The following is an 11,351-nucleotide window of genomic DNA, read 5'->3' as shown; positions in this document are numbered from 1 at the left end:
GTTACCAAATTTGGGGCTCATCACCTTCCAATTCTGCATGTATACAATGCCTAACAGGGTTGAATTCTGGTGCTTCATTTGAAATCGGCCATTACCTTTAGATTATGCATGTGCACAATGTCTAACTATGAGGTAGGTTTTTCTTCATTTATTTCATTTTATTCAGGTTTTATGTTGGGTAGGGCCAAGCTAGTCAAATATTATTGTTATTTTTATTTCGGGATGGCACAAAATGTACAGGGTTGAATTCTGGTGCCTTCATTTGAAATCAACCATTACGATTTTGCATGTGCACAATGTTTGACTATGAGGTAGGGTTTTTCTTCATTTCTTTCATTTTCTTCAAGTTTTCTGTTGGGTGGGGTTGTTGATTTCATGGGACCTCCTCTGGAGCCTCCTTTGCTGACCGGGAATTATCAATAGCTTTTCTCCTTGTTATTAACTCTAACAAGACCACTCTGAAATTGTACACATCTAACTTGACCGCCAACTGGCCTGTCATAAAATATTCTGGTGCATAATATCCATATGTTCCCATTACTAGTGTGGAAACGTGAGTCTTATCTCTAATAGGTCCTAGTTTGACCACCCCAAAATTTGATAACTTTGGATGAAATCCCTCGTCTAGTAAAATATTAGAGGATTTAAAATCATGATATATGACTGGAGGGTTGGATTTGTCATGCAAATATTCCAACCCTCTTGTAGCACCTGCAGCTATTTTCATTCTTGTGTTCCAATATAATGGCTCCTTATCAGGTGGGAGATCATGGAGATGGTTTTCCAGCGATCCCAATTGCATGTACTCGTATACCAAAAGCCTCTGATCCCCATCAACGCAATATCCAATAAGGTTAACAAGATTTATTTGATGAAAAATACTCAACATCAAAACCTCAACAAGGAACTCCCTATTTCCCTGTAATCCATTCCTATCGAGTTGCTTGACAACCACAATCTGACCAGTGCTCTCAAGCCTCCCTTTATAAACTCTTCCAAAGCCTCCTTCACCCAACAGACACTCAGACCAAAAATTATTCGTCACTGTAGCCAATTCTCAAAAAAAGAATGTTTGCACAACAATATGTGGTCCCCCCATCTTGGGAGGTTCATCTTGCATGTTCCCATGGGAGGACATTGATCTCAATCTCTTCGAAGAGGCTTTAGGAAGGTGATTAGAAGATGCAGCAGGGGATTCTTGGTCATCTTTCCTCTTAATATCATTGCATTCAGACATTTTCAAGTGTTGCATGTCTATTACATTCTTTTTAGTTCCACAACATGGAAAACAACGCATTTCTCTACTCAGCTAATACGTAATCTCAGTATGAAAAGAATCCAAGTTCAAGGGGAAACAAGAAAATTTAATAACAGTTTAAGGGGAAGAAAAGAAATCCAATAATAGTTCAAGGGGAAAGAAAGAAAGCTAGCAAATCAGAGTGATATCTCTGATCAAGTAAAAGTTAATCTAAGTTTGAGTAGAGTCTAGTATCAGTTCAAGGGGAAAGAAATTCAAACAGGCAACCAGCAGAGCAGAGTGTGATATATTTTTTCCTTTTTGTTCTTTTTCTGTTCATTTAAATCCTTTTCCTTAGTGTGGTCATCTGTAACTTTAAAAAGCTAAAAACATATATAGAAATAATATTCAATAAACACACACACACACACAAATATCTCTCTCTCTCTCATGCGGTCAACCGAATAGACAACAGAAAATACTTTTAGCATTCAGCTCCACCCATATAAAATGAAGCACTGTGAGTATTTAGACTATCCATGACCACAAACTACATATCCTTTGAAGGTTTCTAGTGGCGCATATCCTTTGATATTTATTTGAATGTATAAATATTCCATGACGCAGGAGAGAAATAGGTGTAGGATTGGAGGAAGAATCATATGCCAATGTTTCCTTAACATGCATTAAATAGAACTGACAAACTTGTGGGTGAAAATTGGTTAGAGCTATGACAAAACTAGCCAGAGGGGTAGCTAAGTGCATTAGGTTTGCAATATGGAAAACATAAATGGTAAAATTCTTAGGTGTAGTTTCAACATCAAAAATTGACATGCATAGAGAGGGTACAATTTTGGTAAGGGTGCCCACATTAAGGCCACAAAACTAATGGCTTTCACACATTTAAGTAGGCTAGAGAGGAACTTACAATGATACCATGCCAAACACACACAAAATTGATAGGAAATATTTGAATAACTCGTGTGGATTTATAATATTCACAAGATGTAAATATTAATACATAGTTTTATGGCCCTTGGTTTTCATTTTACAAGAGGTCACTTGGACTTCAATGAATATTGGAATTCTTCCCCACCAACCCTAACATATTAGGTGTCTAACAAACTTTTATACTAATGGATTCAACTTGCATCTACATGAAACACAAAGGAGGAATCCAACAACCTTTTTCAGAACCCACTTAACTTTTTTAGAAACTCAGCAATAATACCAGAAAATGTTGCAAACTACAAAATGCTTTGACCATTTTACCAACAACTCTATTAGAAATTGTTGGAAATTATTGTGTATAAACCCTTCTAAAATATGACTTTTCTTTCTCACACTAACTATTACACAAATATTCAAGGATAGTGATGACCCATTGAACTACAATCTTTCTTTGGCATGAAGAAAACATTAAAATTTACAAGCTCTAGATATAAAAGCTATGAAATTAGGAACTATGTCTACACCATGTATTTTGGAATAAAAATCAATTACAACATAATATAGTTCGAATATTTTAGAGAATATGGTTTGTAATCTTTTATTTCACTCTTTTTTCTGCATCTGATGAAGCCACTTTTTTTTGCAATCTGATATTTTTACTGAGGTATTAAAGATATATATTTTTTAAACTCCTGGGCATTGATTCAATGAATTTATCTTCGTTACCCCTTATATATTTCTTGCTATTCAACAATATCGTTGTAGGTGCTATACTCATTGAAGATTGTGCATATCAAAGACATTCTCAAATTTTAGAATTTTCTGGGAAGTAGCTTTTCAAAACTAGCCTTTTTTCAAAATTATTGTATAGTAAACCACCCAAATTCTTGCATAGGAGGCTACTTTTTCAGTTCGGGTTAAATTTAGTGTTTTGATATATCTTTCCATGGTTTCTCAATTAGATGGAATAGTTCCTCTACTAATAATTATTGTGGAAGAAGGATAACTTCTCCTATTTAACAACATATAAGAAGGCTAGGTTGGATTTAAGAAATATCCCATAATTTGGTACCTCATAATATATGTGCATGGATGATCTTAAGCTATGGGGCTCAATGTCAAGATTGAAAAATAAAGGATGCTAAGAGTTCTACCAGGTTTTGAGTGCAATATTTTACCGAAAATATTTCATAATAGTAGACTATCATGGTGAAACAAAATACAAAGTTGGTTGGTAATATGTAAACTTCAAAATCATGAGACCCTGCAGCATCAAGGAAAGCATAGGTCAAATTCAATGCATAGGTAGTATAAGAAAAGGTATAGAGAATATATCATTGTTTATTTCGATAATTATCTTTTCCAAGTTGATCTCTTTGTAAATTATATATTTTTGTGGAAGAATGGATAATCTCTCTAAATGAATGTGATAGAAGGAAGGATCACTTGGTGTTGGTTTTTTAGAAAGGACATGGGATGAATACCTCCGAATTTGGGTTTTATATGTGTTCTTCTAGGGCTTAATGCTTGGTACTGTTAACATTCAGTGCCCATTATTTGTCTTTAATTCTTTGCTTTGATAGCCTAGTTGTTTTGCAATGGCCCTAGGTAGTTGACATTGTCACAAGGCATGATAGAACCTAAAAATGGGTGCCCTTGGGCATGAATTGAGTTTACCAATTCTTTGGTTATTCATGGAGGTAGAAATTGCAATGATTGTTTTTCTAAAAATGTCAAGAAAGGTTATCTTAAAGGGATTCCTTGAGGTAATAGAATCCTTTCTCATGAAACTCCTATGCATATATTTGTTAGTGTTCAATTTGGTGTATGTGATAAGTTCAATAAATGCACACTCTGTGTACTTTTTTGGTTGAGTTCTATCTAATTCGATTTTAAGGCTTGGGTATAGGAACTTTGGAAACCACGTTTGGTTGTAAGTATTTGTGAGCTAACAAAATATCTTTTTTTGTTTTCATTTAAAAAAGAATTTGACTATGATGATATTATTTCTTGAGGCCTTTACAAACCTGCTACGAACATAAATGCTTAATACTAACAATTTCCTTCCTATACACAGAGGACTGGGAAAACCTCAAAATCTCCCTTGAACCTCTCACTCTACTCATTCAAATGCCAAGAAATACTACATCATTTGAATTCTGTAAATTCACTTTACAACTTTCATAATTGAAACGAAAATTTTAGACTTGAAATACACAGTTTTTTATCGGAGTACAGAAACTACAAGAATTTATGCCAAAGAAGTTGAAATATTTATAAAAAATTAATATTTCATGTTCAAATCTAGCAGAGTCTAATTGAAAATCATAGGACCCACTCCCACCAAGGGAATTTCTCCTTCTTCTTTTTCTTAAATTCTCAGCCCATGATTTGGCTTCAAAAATTGCACGCTCATGATCTTGATTGACATCTAAGACTCGCTTCCCGTCTCTATTGGGCCTCCCAATTTTTCTAAGGCTATGCCTCATCCCATCAGACTTGTTAGAATATCCAGAATCCTTACCACTACCCTCCTGAGAACCTCGAGACTCATTTAAGGTATTCGAAGCCCTAACACGAGCAGTGTGACATTCAGGGGAAGTCTCTGCAAGGCGTAGTTCATGTTGGTTACTTCCATGTCTACTTACTTTATCAATTCCTCTTTTTGATCCATCAGGATACTTCCTCTCCTTGTTCCTTTTCTCATGGGTAGGAGTCGATGGTGCAGACTGATTAGTTTGAACAAGATTCATTGTAAAATCATACATCTGGGATGCAAGGTAACCAAGAGCTGTTACTACATCACCGATCAGGGGTTGAGTGGCAGCATCCTCCTGAAGACACATTGCTGCCACAACAAGTGCTTGATACATGCCTCTCATGGGATAGAGTCCCTTAAGCTTTGGATCAACCATCTGTGCAATTTTTTTGTGGTCCTTGAACAAAGGTCATGCCTAAGAACAAGATTTTTCTCCTTTGCTGACCGGGAATTGTCAATAGCTTTTCTCCCTATTATTAACTCTAACAAGACCACTCTGAAACTGTACACATCTAACTTGTAGTCAGCTGGCCTGTCATAGCATACTCTGGTGCACAATATCCATAAGTTCCCATTACTCATGTGGAAACATGAGTCTTATCTCCAATAGGTCCGAGTTTGGCCAGCCCAAAATTTGATAACTTTGGATGAAATCCCTCGTCTAGTAAAATATTAGAGGATTTAAAATCACAATATATGACTGGAGGGTTGGATTTTTCATGAAAATATTCCAACCCTCTTGCAACACCTGCAACTATTGTCATTCTTGTGTTCCAATATAATGGATCCTTATCAAGTAGAAGATCGTGGAGATGGTTTTCCAGCAATCACAATTTCATGTACGCGTATACCACAAGCCTATGATCCCCATCAGTGCAATATCCAATAAGGTTAACAAGATTTGGGTGATGAAGGAGACTCAACATCAAAACCTCAACAAGGAACTCCCTATTTCCCTCTAATCCATTCATGTCGAGTTGCTTGATAGCCAAAATCTAACTAGTGCTCTCAAGCCTCCCTTTATAAACTCTGCCAAAGACTCCTTCACCCAATAGACACTCAGGCTGAAAATTATTCATCGCTGCAGCCAATTCTCAAAAAATGAATGTTTGTGCAGTAATATGTGGTTCCCCCATCTTGGGAGGTTCATCTTTCCTGTTCCCATGGGAGGACTTCGATCTCAATCTATCCGAAGAGGCTTTGGGAAGCTGATTAGAAGATGCAGCAGGGTATTCCTGGTCATCTTTGCTCTTAATATCATTGAGTTCGGACCTTTTCAAGTGTTGCACGTGCTTTAAGTCCTTTGCAGATCCACAACATGGAAAACAACTCATTTCTCTGCTCAGCTAACTGTTAATCTCAGTATGAGCAAAATCCAAGTTCAAGGGGAAATAATAAAATCCAATAACAGATTCAGGGGAAAAAAAGAAATCCAATAACAATTCAAGGGGAAAGAAAGCCAACCAGGTAGCTAGTAGAGTAGAGTGTGATATATTTTTGCCTTTCTGTTCTTGTTCTATTCGTTTAAATCCTTTTGCTTAGTGTGGTCATGCATAACTTTAAAAAGGCTACAAACATATATATAGATAATATTCAATAAGATTATATATATATATATATATATATATATACATATATATATATATATATATATATATATATATATTATATATATATACATACATACATACATACATACATACATACATACATATATACATACATATATATATAACAAGGAAATCCATAGCATGGCGGTCAACTGAATAGACAACAGCCAATACTTTTACATTCAGTCCCATCCATATAAAATGAAGCACCATGAGGATTTAGACTATCCATGACCACAAATCGCATATCCTCTAAAGGTTTTGAGTGGTGCTTATTTCCAGTGGCACATATCCTCTAATATTTATTTGAATGTATAAATATCCCATGATGCAAGAGAGAAATAAGTGTAGGATTGGAGGAAGCATCATATGCCAATGTTTCCTTAACATGAATTAAATATAACTAACAAACTTGTGGGTGAGCATTGGTTAGAGCTGTGACAAAACTAGGCAGAGGGGTAGCTAAGTGCGTTAGGTTTGTAATATGGAAAACATAAATGGTAAATGCTTGGGTGTAGTTTCAACAGGAAAAATTGACATGCATAGAGAGAGCATAATTTTAGTGAGGGTGCCCACATTAAGGCCACAAAACTAATGGCTTTCACACATTTAAGTAGGCTAGAGAGGAACCTACAATGATACCAGGTCAACCACACACAAAATTGATAGGAAATATTTGAATAACCTGTGTGGATTTATTATATTCAAAAGATGTACATATTAATACATAGTTTTATGACCCTTGGTTTTCATCTTCCAAGAGGTCACTTGGACTTTAATGACTATTGGAATTCCTCCCCACCAACCCTAATAGATCAGGTGTCTAACAAACTTTTATGCTAATTGGTTCAACTTGCATCTACATGAAACATAAAGGATGAATCCAACAACCCTTTTTAGAACCCACTTAACTTTTCTAGAAACTCGACAGTAATACTAGAAATGGTTGCAAACTACAAAATGCTTTGACCATTATACCAAAATCTTTGTTAGAAATTGTTGGAAATTATTGTATATAGACCCTTCTAAAATATGATCTTCTTTCTCAAACTAACAATTAGACAAATCTTCTAGGATAGTGATGACTCTTTGAACTATAATCTTTCTTTGGCATGAAGAAAACATTAAAATTTACAAACTCTAGATATAGAAACTATGAAATCAAGCACTATGTATACACCATATATTTTGGAATATAAATAGTTTACAACATAATATAGTTGGAATACTTTTAGAGAATATGGTTTGCAATTTGTTATTTCACTCTTTTTTTCTCCATCTGATGAAGCCACTTTTTTTTGCAATCTGATATTTCTACTAAGGTATTAAATATATATATTTTTTAAACTCCTGGTGATTGATTCAATGAATTTATCTTCATTACCTCTTCTATATTTCTTTCTATTCAACAATATCATTATAGGTGCCTATACTTGTTGAAGATCATGCATATCAAAGACATTCTCAAATTTTAGAATTTTTTGGGAAGTAGCTTTTCGAAACTAGCCTTTTTCAAAATTCTTGTATAGGAAACCACCCAAATTCTTGCATAGGAGGCTACTTTTTCATTCTGGGTTAAATTCAGTGTTTTGATGTATCTTTCCATGGTTTCTCAATTAGATGGAATAATTCCTTTGCCAATAATTATTGTGGAAGAAGGATAACTTCTCCTATTTAAAGACATATAAGAAGGCTAGGTTGGATTTAAGAAATATCCCATAATTTGGTACCTCATAATATATGTGCATGGATGATCTTAAGCTATGGGGCTCAATGTCAAGATTGAAAATAAAGGATGCTAAGAATTCTGTTAGGCTTTGAATGCAATATTTTACTGAAAATATTTCATAACAATAGACTATCATGGTAAAACAAAATACAAAGTTGGTTGGTAATATGTAAACTTTAAAATCCTGAGACCCTGCAGCATCAAGGAAAGCATAGGTCAAATTCAATGCATAGGTAGTATAAGCAAAGGTATAGAGCATCTATCATTGTTTATTTCAATAATTATCTTTTCGAGGTTGATCTCTTTGTAAATTATATATTTTTGTGGAAGAATGGATAATCTCTCTAAATGAATGCGATAGAAGGAAGGATCACTTGGTGTTGGTTTTTTAGAAAGGAGATGGGATGAATACCTCCTAATTTGGGTTTCATATGTGTTTTTCTAGGGCTTAATGCTTGGTATTGTTAACATTCATTGCCCATTATTTGTCTTTAATTCCTTTCTTTGATAGCCTAGTTGTTTTGCAATGGCCTTGGGAAGTTAACATTGTCACAAGGCATGATAGAACCTAAAAATGGGTGCCCTTGGGCATGAATTGAGTTTACCAATTCTTTGGTTATTCATGGAGGTAGAAATTGCAATGATTGTTTTTCTAAAAATGTCAAGAAAGGTTGTATTAAAGGGATTCCTTGAGGTAATAGAATCCTTTCTGATGAAACTCCTATGCACATATTTGTTGGTGTTCATTTTGGTGTATGTGATAAGTTCAAGCAATGCACACTCTGTGTACTTTTTTGGTTGAGTTCTATCTAATTTGATTTTAAGGCTTGGGTATAGGAAATTTGGAATGCACGTTTAGTTGTAAGTATTTGTGAGCTAACAAAATATCCTTTTTTGTTTTCATTTAAAAAAGAATTTGACTATGCTGATATTATTTCTTGAGGCCTTTACAAACCTCCTACTAACATAAATGCTTGATAGTAACAATTTCCTTCCTATACATAAAGTACTGGGAAAACCTCAAAATCTCCCTTGAACCTCTCACTCTACTCATTCAAATGCCAAGAAAGACTACATCATCTGAATTTTGTAAAGTCACTTTACAACTTTCATGATTGAAATGAAAATTTTACACATGAAATACACAGTTTCTGATCATAGTACAGAAACTGCAAGAATTTATGCCAAAGAAGATGAAAGATTTGCAAAAACTTAATAGTTCATGTGCGACTCCAGCAGAGTCTCAGTGAAAATCATATGTCCCACTCCCACCAAGGGCATTGCTCCTTTTCCTTTCTCTTAAATTCTCACCCCACGATTTGGCTTTAGCAATTGCATGTTCACGATCTCGACTGATAGCTAAGACTCGCTTCCTATCTCTGTTGGGTCTCCCAATTTTTCTAAGGATATGCCTCATCCCATCATACTTGTTAGAGTCTCCAGAATCCCAACCAGTACCCTCCTGAGAACCTCAAGACTCGTTTAAGTTATTCGAATCCCTAACAAGAGCAGTGTGACGTTCAAGGGAAGTATCTGCAAGGCATAGTTCATGCTGGTTACTTCCATGTCTACTTGCTTTACCAGTTCCTAGTTTTGATCCATCAAGATATTTCCTCTCCTTGTTCCTTTTCTCATGGGGAGGAGTCGATGGTACAGATTAATTAGCTTGAATAAGATTCACTACCGGATCATACATTTAGGATGCAAGGTAACCAAGAGTTGTTACTATATCACCAATCATGGGCTGAGTGGCAACATCATCTTGAATACATATTGCTAGCACATCAAGTGTTTGATACCTACCTCTGATGGGATAGGGTCCCTTAAGATTTGGATCAACCATCTGCATAAATTTTTTGTTGTCCTTGAACAAAGGTTGTGCCCAAGAACAAGATTTTTCTCCTTTGTTGAGCAGGAATTGTCAATAGATTTTCTCCCTGTTATTAACTCTAACAAGACCTCTCTGAAACTGCACACATCTAACTTGACATTTAGCTGAACTATCATAGCATACTCTGGTGCACAATATCCATAAGTTCCCATTACTTGCATGGAAACTTAAGTCTTATCACCAACAGTCCGAGTTTGGCCAACCCATAATGTGATAACTTTGGATGAAATCCCTTGTCCAGTAAAATATTAGAGGATTTAAAGTCATGATATATGACTGGAGGATTGGATTTGTCATGAAAATATTCCAACCATCTTGCAACACCTATAGCTATTTTCATTCTTGTGTTCCAATATAATGGCTCCTTATCAGGCGAGAGATCATGGAGATGGTTTTCCAATGATCCCAATTGCATGTACTCGTATACCAAAATCCTATGATCCCCATTAGCACAATATCTAATAAGGTTAACAAGATTTAGGTGATGAAGAAGACTCAACATCAAAACCTCAACAAGGAACTCCCTGTTTCCCTGCAATCCATTCCTGTCGAGTTGCTTGACAACCACAATTTGACTAGTGCTCTCAATCCTCCTTTTATAAACTCTGCCAGAGCCTCCTTCACCCAACAGACACTTAGGCCATAAACTATTCATCGTTGTAGCTAATTCTCGAAAAATGAATGTTTGCACAGTAATATGTGGTTCCCCCATATTGGGAGGTTCATCTTGCCTATTCCCATTGGAGGAATTCGATCTCAATCTATTCGAAGAGGCTTTAGGGAGCTGATTAGAAGATGCAGCAGGGTATTCTTGGTCATCTTTTCTCTTAATATCATTGAGTTTAGACCTTTTCAAGTTTTGCACATCCTTTGCAGATCCACAACATGGAAAGCAACTCATTTTGTTGGAAATAATACTGAGAGGGGGGGGTGAATTAGTATTATCACACTAATAAAACTTTTTCATTTCCATAATCAGATATATGCTACTTCCACAACTTCTTATGATTAAGTTAATTGATCTTCAATGAGTGCATTAGAACATTATCAACCATATTATCAGATAACAGATGCCGTAATAGAGAATAGATCATCACACATAAGGCACACACATGAACACCATGATATAAGGTGGAAACCCAATGCGGGAGAAAAACCACCTGCTGCAAGTCATCTCAATCTTCTTCTTAATAAGAAAATCCTTTTACAATATTTGTACTGGTGCAGTCTTATACCAGTACGGGAGCTACAACCCCCTTTGCTCTTATACTAGCCGATCCATTTACTAGTACGCAAGCTGCTACCTGCTACAATGCTCCAAAGATCTCCCTTAGCTTTTGCACTAGCTTAGATACTAGTACATAGGCGCTGGCCTACAATCTTCTCTCCTCCAG

At 35.6% G+C, this 11,351-nt stretch overlaps 3 pseudogenes; all 3 read right to left on the bottom strand.

Annotated features, from left to right (window-relative positions):
• Window positions 1-373: 373 nt before the first annotated feature.
• On the bottom strand, window positions 374-1,237 carry LOC149251214 (serine/threonine-protein kinase PBL27 pseudogene; annotated as a pseudogene).
• Window positions 1,238-4,389: 3,152 nt separating this feature from the next.
• Window positions 4,390-6,061, bottom strand: LOC149251213 (putative serine/threonine-protein kinase PBL7 pseudogene; annotated as a pseudogene).
• Window positions 6,062-9,298: 3,237 nt separating this feature from the next.
• Window positions 9,299-10,858, bottom strand: LOC149251212 (putative serine/threonine-protein kinase PBL7 pseudogene; annotated as a pseudogene).
• Window positions 10,859-11,351: the final 493 nt, after the last annotated feature.

The sequence above is a fragment of the Pinus tabuliformis genome, chromosome 7 (assembly GCF_031772625.1).
Source record: "Pinus tabuliformis cultivar Carrire ecotype Pingquan chromosome 7, CPIR1, whole genome shotgun sequence".
Classification (NCBI taxonomy): Eukaryota; Viridiplantae; Streptophyta; class Pinopsida; order Pinales; family Pinaceae; genus Pinus; species Pinus tabuliformis.
Note: the sequence above shows the minus strand (reverse complement) of the source record. Positions and strands in the feature narration are given on the sequence as shown.